Source organism: Phasianus colchicus, chromosome 2 (assembly GCF_987193195.1).
Source record: "Phasianus colchicus chromosome 2, bPhaCol1.hap1.1, whole genome shotgun sequence".
NCBI classification, from domain to species: Eukaryota; Metazoa; Chordata; class Aves; order Galliformes; family Phasianidae; genus Phasianus; species Phasianus colchicus.
In genome coordinates this window covers 24,448,788-24,459,784 of record NC_143437.1, presented here as the reverse complement: position 1 = coordinate 24,459,784, position 10,997 = coordinate 24,448,788, and the positions used below count along the sequence as shown (strand labels likewise).

General features: G+C 39.6%; 1 protein-coding gene across 1 annotated transcript in view; it reads right to left on the bottom strand.

Annotated features, from left to right (window-relative positions):
- Positions 1–8,830: 8,830 nt before the first annotated feature.
- LOC116230043 (uncharacterized) overlaps positions 8,831–10,997 on the bottom strand; it is a 108,931-nt gene continuing 106,764 nt past the window's right edge. The window contains exon 11 of the mRNA XM_090135142.1: positions 8,831–10,665. The gene's annotated coding sequence lies outside the window, so the exon portion shown is untranslated. The remainder of the gene's footprint in view (positions 10,666–10,997) is intronic.

Below are 10,997 nucleotides of genomic sequence, written 5' to 3'. Positions count from 1 at the left end.
AGTAACAGTTCTACAGGCATAGTTAGGCTTTTCGTTCTGCCAGAACATACTGAACTACAGAAATAATAGTATCAGAACAACAGCTGGCTTAGTCGCATAATGCTCTGCTATATCATCTGGAGTTCTTGTTTTCATTTCACTTTACTTTGTTTTAGAGACAAAAAAGGAAGCCCTTGGGTGGGAAGGACTTCCAAGTTCATTGCGTGACCAAAGTTAGCTGAATCTAAAGTGCCCTTTATTAACTAGAGTTTTAATTAATTTATTTTTTTTCCCTTCTGGCTGTAACACTGACATGGTACTTCTGTTCAGTCACAGAACCAGTACCAAACAGGCCCTGGTGCAGAGCAACAGATCTTTAAAGTCTTTTCCAACCTGAGTGATTCTATGATTCTAACAGGCTTTCTCATGCTGCCTTTCCAATGTCTTGTAGTGTCATCCACTGTGAGAGCAGGGTTAATAGATAAATCATTCTGTACAGTCACAAACATCCCAGACTCTGCCCTTCAACTGCCCAGTTAGGTATCACTCTGTGCTGTGTAGCTGCTATTTTAGGGAATAGCTTGAGATCATCAAACTTACCTTCACATGGAAGAATCAAGGATTTGCCATTGCCAACTCTATTATAATCTGAACTCTGCAGCTTTATCAGGGGCTGATGCAGATACAGTATAGATAGAAAAGTGAAGGAGTGGTATGTCCTGCCACACTGAACTGTGCTAGCTAGAGGGAAATTGATCTGGCTGTCCCAGACAACAAACTTTAGTGCACTGTTCTCTGAGAAAACAAGCAGTGGTCACCCAATAAAGCTGTAGCGAACAAGATAGCCCTTGCACATATAGAATAACTTCCTAAAAAATATTGCTGAATGCTTTCTAGTCAATAGCATTACCCACACATTAGCCTGTATTACACTTGCTAAAAAAGCCAATTCAGTTGCTTTTCTAACTTTTCTGGAAGATCACATAAAATTGAAGAAGAATGAAGTAAGGAATAGCATTAGAAATTCTATCCAAGATGTCTGTAGTTCTGTATGCTGATGATGGATGACTCTTTGAGTTTTCATGTCCTTATGCAGCTTAGCAGATATGATATATGGTCTTCTTTCTGTTGTGTTCTATGCTGAGCTATACTAACAGCAGTCTGCATTCCTGAAGCAGCATGTGAAATAGTTTGTCCATAAGGTCACTTTTGTTATCACATATGGTGTTGCAAGGAAATTTCCAACTTAGTTTCAAAATAGCTTTGGCAGAACATAATATTATAACCAAGAAAGCCTCCTCCTCCGACTTTTCCTAGTTTCTGTCAACACCTGATCAAGGGTCGGAGACCCAAACCCATATGAAGTTGGCTAACTTGTTTTTCTGTTTCTCCAGGGACAAAAGTAGACTTCATCACTAAGATAATGGCTCTTCATTTCTACAATGAAAATCTCTTCTTAAGTGTGTCTCATAAGCTAGATTTTTTCTTTCAGTTCTTGGGTTAGGCATGCAGCATATATGTCAGTTTAAACAAAGGCTGCTCCCAACATGTCTGGTCTGTTCTTTTGACATTCTTGAACAGAATTTTATTTGCCAGCTAGCTGCCTAGAGATTGGGGAAAATGTAAAGCTTTATTTGTTCAAGATGCATTGTGGTAGATAGAGTGGAGCTCACCAATAACCAGGTTTTGTTTTTCTCATACTATATCTCATGTTTTGCTGTAAGTGTGTTTAGAGGTTTTTGTGTGTGTGTGTGTGTGTGTCTGAGCCTGTGTCAAAAATAGAAATAGAGACATAAATTGTGTTCTGCATCTTGTTTCTTGTCTTTGAAGTATCACTACAGACTGAAGGCTCACCAATATTCAGAAGTAGGTGTATTCAGGACAGGTATCCTTCAATCCATCTATGGTATGGCCACCAACAATTGGCAAATAAGACCTCATGCAAAGTCATGTGCTGCTTCTGGCCCATCAGGTAGTCATGTTCAGATACAAATTGTGGATCCATGAGCCTTATAGGAATATCCATTGCTCTGGCCAGACAAAGAAATGACTTTCATAGAGCACTCAAAGACTTTTTGAAGGTATGATTTTTTTTCCTCTCTAGACTTCAGACATGTTGCTGTTAGAGGTATTCTTAGCTGAGGAGAGATCTGTTGTCTGATTATCTTATTTTATATTTTAGATTTTTAACTCCTTTGAGAGACATAAGAAATGAGCTCTGATACAAACCAGCTGATTAATTTGGTCTTATACCTTCAGTACAGCAATTTCACCCATCATAGGAGATTGAAAACGTTTACTTTTCATTCAGAACAGTCCCACCACTTCACAAGAGAATACAAATATAAAGCCCAGTTTCCAGACAAATTGGATCAGAGTGATCAAGGGAAGCTGTAAATTTTCTGATTTAGCATTTTACTTATACTGTAGGAGAGCTCTACTTTCTTTCTTGTTCTTGCTCAGTTTTGGACAAAACAAAACCTTAATAAACAATTTGAAGTGCAGATGTTGAACGCTGTGTAAAACTGAACAGAAACTGTCTGGGACAGTGGAGGAGGAGGTTAGGAAGAGAAAGGATAGAAGATGCCAGGAAAGAAAATGTTTAGTGGAAAGCTACGTTATAAAGCTGCTTCTTTTAAAAGAAGGGAGGAAAAAAAAAAGAGAGAGAGAGAAAAAGAAAGGATTGTATTGGAGAAGGTTGCTATAGTGAGAGTAATCTTACAACCTAATGTATGAGTGTTCTTAAAAGACTGGATGTTCCAGTTCAGTGAAGCAAGATGGCCCCCTGCAGTATTGTTAGCCCCCTCACAAAGGAATTTTGCTTCTAATCTAGGAACATCACTGTATACTACACAAACAGATCTGCTATGGTTAACATCAGTTTCACTCAAAGCATAAGGTAAATGTTCTTTTACTTTAAAACATCAGTCAAAAAGAAAAAAAATCAGTTACTGACTTTGCTCCCTGTGCTTCTGAATGTCTCCTGAATGGGTTTGATGTGAGACTGAAACAATCGTGCTTTAAACCTCTGAACCCTCAGGAAAAAAATACTCTCTCAAATTTGATTGGTAGAAGTTGCAAAAGGGTAATAGTAAAGGCTGAAAAGAGAGTCTTGCCAGAGTTGTGAAGCCAGGAGAGAAGTAAAACATCCTCATGAATGAGAAGGTAGACTTCAGGGAAAAAGCACTGTGCTCTACATGCATTTTGAATAGGAACTTTGAAGTGTATTGTGTGCCTGAAAAGCTTTTCATTCCTCCCATCCTATTAAGTTTCTCTTACAGTAGAGAGAGTATGATAGCATATTTCCTTGGGAAAAGAAAGAAAAAAGAATTGATAATATATCAGTGTTTTGGCAACTTTGGGGACTTTCAGGATATAAAATTATTTTCAGTGCCACAACAAAATGCTACAAATTATGTGCTTCGTAACAGCACAACAGCTGCATGCTTTTAGAACGTTTAAATACATGTATGTAATGGAGTCGTATATATGTAATCAATATACATCTGTAACCCATGACTGATATCATGCAGCAAAGTGCAGAATTTATTGATTATTTCACAGATATGCACTCAACCTTCCTTTGAAATACACAAGGCTGCTGACTGTCAGTTTCAACTTCAGGCATACATCTAGGTCTCACATTGCAAAAGCTAGGAAAAGGAGAGGAGGACCAGATAAAACGAGGTTTGAATATCTTCTTAGCAATTAAATGCAATGGTTCATAAAGTTAATGAAGTCAAATGAATGCCTTTCCTAGTCCTGTTTAAATCCCTCCCTCCCCTCACTTTGTGTATTTCTATGATTCCTGTCACTGTTATTTGCAAGAACTAACATTGTTACTATGTAACTCAGTGCTTGATGGAGAGAGGTGCCAGCTGACCAGAAGAAAAAGTGTTGGAAAGAAGATCATCTCATAACATTTCATATTCACACTTCAGTTTGTTCCCATCATATTTCCAACATAACTCAGGAAAAGAAAAAAAAAAAAAAAAAGAAAGAAAAAAAAATTTAAAAAATGCACCTGGGAAATCTGAATGAGTGCGAACTTCAGTAAAAATTAATTTCCCCTGTAACTCCCTGTGTTGAACTTAACGTATCACTCACAGAAACCCACCCAAGCTCTAAAGAATCAGCGTTGTGAGGTCTGTGTGGCCTTCTACAGACTGCTTTGGTGTGGGAGCTTGGATTGTTTTTGACCCTGTGACACTGAATGGCCAAGAGCTTCCATGCAAACACAATGGTGCTGTTAGTGCCCGTTACTAAAAGCCTTCTTGTTTCTTTCAACTGCTCACAGACCTCCTAAACAATGAAAGAAATCCATACATCATTAATAAGGAGATTTAATTTAAATTCTGCTCCAAGAGAATTCTCATATATCCTCCTCATTTTTTTAAAGTGAAAATTGCTGGAGTCTGATGTAAGGCAGAATCTTAACGCAGAGAAGTATTGGGCCTTATTTAGGAATGCCTGGAAACTAGTGGGAATTATAATCGTGAAGCAAACTGGAAAGCAATACTGGCACGCTAGTGAGCAGCTCCCATGAAAGTCTGCCGAGTTTGGGATAAGTCAGCTAAGGGAAAAAGTCTGTGAGTCTTCCCATGTAATGACCTCTTTTGGCTTGGGGAATTGTATGACGTACATTTCTAATGATGGTAACTTTATCCTTATTGAGCATGTATGCATTCAGACTTCCTAACGGCCATTTGTTACTCATTTTCAGTAGAAAAGATAATTTCTAAATTCCAACAGGAAGTTTGTGTCAAAGAGAATGGAACAGGATAGCCCGTATTCACCTTTGTTGTGAAAGACTGTGAATCTACACATTGGTAATTCAATTCTAATCGTGAATGCTGACACGGGCAAAAGAAGAAGGTTATTTGCCATGTGAAAGGAACATGAATCAACTTTCGCTCGGTTCCCTCTCTACTGTCCTCAGTAGAATTAATTATACAAGGAATGAATGCGGTTTAGGAATTTCAAAAGGTTTATTCTGCTGTCAGTTTGAATTTGAAACAATTTTCTTGGTTTTATATTTTTGAGGATAATAAGTGACAGAATAGAGAAACCTCTAAGTTGGAATATATTGTGCGAGAGATTGGTTTTATATTGCTAAGATCAGTCCATCTGCCAAAGTAAGGCCAGAAACAACTAATGCTGACTTCAGTATAGACATATGTAACATCTTTAAGTGTTTAAAACAGAGTCTATCATATACGTAACCCAGAATGAGCCAGCGTATCAATGATGAGGTGGGGAATAGCTATTGTATCACATTCATTCTTCACAGGATCCAATAACTATGCTCACTTACTTACTTACTGTGTTTCAATAACATAGCAGATATCTATGTTTCTATGGATCTAAGCAGCTATGAATCTATATTTGTCTTCCCACACATGCACTCAGAGACACATATAACTGTCTTTCTGAGACCAAAAACAATCTTCTCGTGCTATTAAATCTTTGACTTAAATAGAGTTATTGCAGAGTTCCACTTGACTAACTCTGAGCAGAGTTTTTGTTTTAGATAGTAATTTTGCTATCATTCTAATGTATTCCTTGTACAGCTCATACATAAATCCTTTTAAGTTAGATGATTCAAATAGACTCATAAAAGAGTTTTTCTATATTTGAGAATATACGTATAAAATATATTTCTCCAAGTCTTCTATGTGTTTTCATAATGACTTCCAATGTAGGTAACTGCAAAAATGTTCCAGTGAACTGTCCAAAGCACATTCAGTGCTTCTTATACCCAGATCCCCTCCTCTCTGTAAACCTGAGCAGGATCTTACTGAAGACGTTGCGTTCAGATTGGGGATCTTAAATTCTTTTTCAAATTCTCCCAAAATGATTTGAAGAAGACACAACATCTGGCCTGTGTAGGAACCTATCCATTTTAAGTGGATGCTGGAGCTCGTGTATGCCAGGTTTTCTCCGTATACTGAGCAAATACATGATCACTTTATAGAGAAGTGAAATATCAGCACAAAACAGCAAATTAATAGGAAACAATGAAAGGCATATATGCTTCTGAGCACGAAGAGTTTCTTTGGGCTCCTGCAGAGAAGAACCTAGGTTGTCCATGAACTAGCATTTTCCCCCTGTGGCTAAGATGGCCAATGGTATCCGGAGTGCATTCAATAGAGCGTGGCCATGTAAAGAGAGGTGATTCCTCCCCTTCACTCTGCCCTGGTGTTCCGTATCTGGAGTACTGTGTCTAGTTCTGGCTTCCCCAATTCAAAGATTGACAGGAATCTTCTAGAAACAGCCCAGCGGAGGGCCACACAGATGATGAGGGCCCTGGAACATCTCCCTTTTGAGGACAGGCTGAGAGACATGGAGCTGTTCCACCAGGAGAAGACTGAAAGGGGATCTTATCGATACTTATAAATGTTTAAAGGATGGGAGTTAAGTGGATAGGGCTAGGCTCTTTTTGGTGGTGCTCAATGACAGGGCAAGGGGCACAAAATGGAACACAGGAAGTTCCATATAGACATGAGGAAAAACTTTGTTGTGAGAGTGACAGACCTCTGGAACAGGCTGTCTGGAGAGGCTGTGGTATCCCATTCTCTGGAGATTTTCAAAACTGGACACTTTCCTATGTAACTTACTATAGGGAACCTGCTTTAGCACTAGGGTTGGTCTAGATGATCTCCAGATCATCTTTATAACTTTATAACCCCTACGAGTCTACAATTCTTTGACTTTGGGTATGTTTACATTAGTATCTCAGTGCGGCTCAGGACTGAGAATTTTTAAGTGAATCTCCTGCTTGTCCCCATCTATCACATGTTGGTTCATATCTGGCAATGAATACAATGAATTCTTTCAGGAATTCATTAAGCTGTAAGATGCAAACCTAATAAACTCAAAACCAGCTAGCAAACCAATTCACACTTGAATATTCCTTTCAGTGTGTAAATAGATTCATGTTGAGCATGTACAAATCTTTGCTATGTTTGTTTTCACAAATATTTGAGCAACTGAGCCTCATTAACTAGAACACTACCAGATCCTTGATCACAAAGTCCCTCGAATGAATATGCATGAAATCACCATTAGTTTTGCATTTACAGTAATTATTCTGCATGCATATTTAGCCAGGAAATGGACAGCAAAGAAATCACTGCACTCGTTCCCTTGATCTCAAGAGAGAAAAGTATTTCGGGTCTGCTTCTCTACTGTTTTGCATGTTGTATATTTCCCCAAAGTAAGTGTGAAATGTTATCCACTCTGTTTTGAAAACATTTCACAATGATGAATAATGCTGTTTCAGTGAGTACTTATCAGTAAGTTGTCTGTATCTAATTCTTTCTTATGCCTAGAATGTAAACTTTTGAGGACAAGGATGTACCATACTGGCACTATGCTGAGCAAAATAGGGTCTTGCTCAACATCTGGAACTCCTGTGCACAGTCACATTACTGCATTGAAGTTATGCAATATTCAAGATACTGGAGATTGTCTCCTCCTATTTAGAATAATGTAAAATGCAGAGGCTGTATGTTATCAAGCTATAAGTTAATGTAAGATTTGATAGAATACTAATCACTAATTTGTACAAGTAGCAACCAGCGATATTAATTTTATTAACAGATAGAAAGGCAAAACTTACTAAGACAATAGTTAAGGATTATTACCTCTGCTCTGGTAAATACATATAAGGGACGACATTATGATCTTGTCATTCCATGACCAAAAATGGAGATTCTAGTATGGGAAACATTATTTTCTGTTCCCTCCCTTCCTCCTCTTCTCCCCCACCCCCACTCTTTTGTTCTTTGCCATTCAATGTTTTGGTTCAAGTTAATTAAAGATTCCTGTTGCAGCCTCCTGGAGTGAAATTCTGGCACTATGCCCAGTGCAGCCATAGTCATCTGTAAGCAGCCCCTCCAGTGAGCTCCATAATGTCTCTAAGAAACTATACAAAGAGGAAGAAAGAAACTGAATCCAGATGGAATGGGAAATCAGATATTTCTTCCATTTGTGCTGAAATCTGAAGGGTGCCCCATAGGTTGAAAGAGAAGGCAATTCACATACTCTGTAGTCCCAGGGAAAAGCATGTTTTCTCCCCCACCCCTCTGCCTTTCATTGAAGATGAATCTGTGAGAAAGCTTACAGTGAGTCCGCAGTCTCAGTAATGCAAAACATGTTTTCCCAACTCTGCATTACTCTGCTAGCTATAGAAAGGTGTAGGATAGACCTATCAGGGAAACACAAAAAAAGCAAAACAAAGGAATCAAAAGAGCAACCCAAGCAGACAAAGACTCTTCCTAATGACAGGGTTACAAGAGCTAGAATTTGATATCCAAACCAACATTTTGACACACAATTCATAATGAAAAGAGGACTTTAGGCATTTTAAATGCCCAAAGGGAGAGTAAACATGTCTAATACACTAAGATATAACCACATCCTGAACTGCTTGTTGTTAAAAGGCACATAAAAAAGATTACAAAAATGTACACTACACAGTCATTTCTTAGATCTCACATGCATAAAAATATTGAGGAATATCCCTGGAGAAACACAGATGTGATGTATTTTCTGCTTGTTAGTCTGTCAGCTTCACTGCCCAGTTCTTAAAACACAGTACAACACTTTATTGGTAATTTCTGAAGAATTCTTCTCTGGGTGAATGACAGAATCAATAGAAATCAAAACTGTAGTTATCTGCAGGTATAATTTATGTAAGAATTACTGTTTATTTCACTTTAGGTACTGTGCTCACTAGGGATGTTCTGGAATTTGATAGAGGAAAATAATAAATTATGAAACTATCTGCAGAATATCTTGCTTTCTGTATGCATTTCATTTTACTGTCGGTACCATGTGAATTTGCTGCTTTCTGACGGCCTGCTCAGTTTTTCATGGACTTGGCTGCTTGGGGTGGGAACAACTGTTACATGAATATTAAACTTTGGCCAGGACAGTTACAGAAGGGAAGTCTTAAACAGTTGTTTGCATTGGTAAAGGGTTCACATTTAATTTTAAAATATCAGGGCAGAGTGAGGTCTTGACCCAGAGAGTAACTTGTAATGCAGGAGATGACCATCTGAGATATGAACTTTGGGCAGAGGTTAGGGTTCAAGGTGGCAGAGTGCATACTGTTGCGTTAAAGCAATCCTTCAGGTGAAAGGAACTTGATAATTGCAGTGCGGATTTCCCCAAACAACAGGTTGACTGGAATTGCTCTGTTTTCCCTGTGACTAATTGGATATTCTGTTTCCGCCTCTTTTAAAACAACAAAAATGGTCCAAAAAGCTGTTCAGGTGAAAGGAGTAATAGATGTATGCTGATATGGGTTATGTATGTTTCTTGCCCTTTCAAACCTTTGAAGCCAGGCTGGGGTCAAATTACTCAAACTCTGTTGACAAACATGTGGTCTTCAAAAAACAATCCCAGTATGAGCGGTGATGCTAATTTAAAATAACAGAGGGGGAGGAAAAGAAAAAAAAAGAAAAAAAGGAAAGAAAAAACGAGAGGGAAAACCAGCACCAGACTACATGAAACCCAACCCAACTGCCACCTTCCCTGCGAGCCTTCTTTTGTGAGCCTGCCTTCCCTGCAGCGCGAATCAGCCATGGTTGGGGTTAAATGGGTAGCTTTTGTCTCCTCACAATGGCCGGGAGTGACAGGTTGAGCTAAATGATTTACTGGTGGAGATGATTTGAAGGACAGAGCTGAGCAGCCTTGGGAACACCCGCACAAGAAAAGGACAGTAGCGCAGCAGCCTCTCCTCCCCCTCCCCTTGTCATGGTTTTGACTGAAAGATCACAGAGTGGGACTCTGGCAGACACAAGGACCATTGAGAAGCTACTTTTATTATTTATCCATGTCAGCTTTGCTTTGCTGAGAACAGACCTGAGGTTAATTAATCTTTACTTTTTTGTTGTTGTTGTTTTTAAACTTTATTGTTTTTCTTATTGGAGATGCAAGCCTGTAAGTTGGCAGGGTCACATGCCACGGGCAAAGGGAAAGTCTCTGTGTGAGACTTCAGTACACGAAAGCTCAACAAACCTATCCCTAGCCAAAACAAAGCTTTCCACAGAGAAAGGCAATGCAGCAGGGGCTGTGGCAAAGGCAGCTGCTCAGAACGGAGCTGTCCCAGATGTTGTCAATTGGAATGTGCTAGAAACAGCACTGCCCCCCGCCCTGTTACACTGCCCCGGCGGCAGTACCGAGCGGGAATATGGCTCCCAGATTGTTTCCTGACGGCTGTTTGATCTGGCTGTGTGGGCGGGAAGGAACCAGCTTTGTCGGGCTGATGTAGGGTGTGCTGGAGTGCTGGCGTGCTGCACGTTGCCCTTCTCCTCCAGAGCAGACCAGGCACGTGGGGACAAAAATGGCAGGTAGGTCACAGGCCCTTGGACTCAGGGAAAGGAAGCTCTTTGCCTGGAAAGCTGGGAGCAGGGGGGTTGGAAAAACCAGCCCCAAAGCCCCTAAAATAGACGAGTATGTCATGGAAGGGGCATGGCACAGAGCAGCTGGGAAGCACCTGTGGACCATCATGCTTGCCCTTGGCTATGGGTGAGGTATGGCCTGGCATATGAAGGGGAGCAGGAATTGGCTGCCCTTAGGGCTCTCAGTAAAATGAATATGATGCTTTCTTTGGAAGGTGCCTCTCCACACATCGGTAAGGAAGAGATGGGCCTCTTTGGATAGTTGCTGTGAATTAGTCTGGAAGAAAAAAAAAAAGGCCATAAAAGACATTAAAGTCGGGTTTATGGATAAATCAGAACTCTTAATAAAATCTGTACTGCTCAGAGGAAGCAGTGCTCTCTTTCTAAACCATACTTTACTTGCCCTATGATTTGCAAGCTATTGCTCAAGCATAGTGGAATAGAATGTACTGTCGTAGGTTATAACGTGTCATTGTCATTATTTGGTTCTGAGAAACAGATTGTAGCCCTACTGTAAAAACCACAATTTTTCTAGTGCCTAGTGCTTAATGATTCACCCAAAACACTATGAATCACATCGCAAAACATTCAGCAAAGCTTTATTCCAAT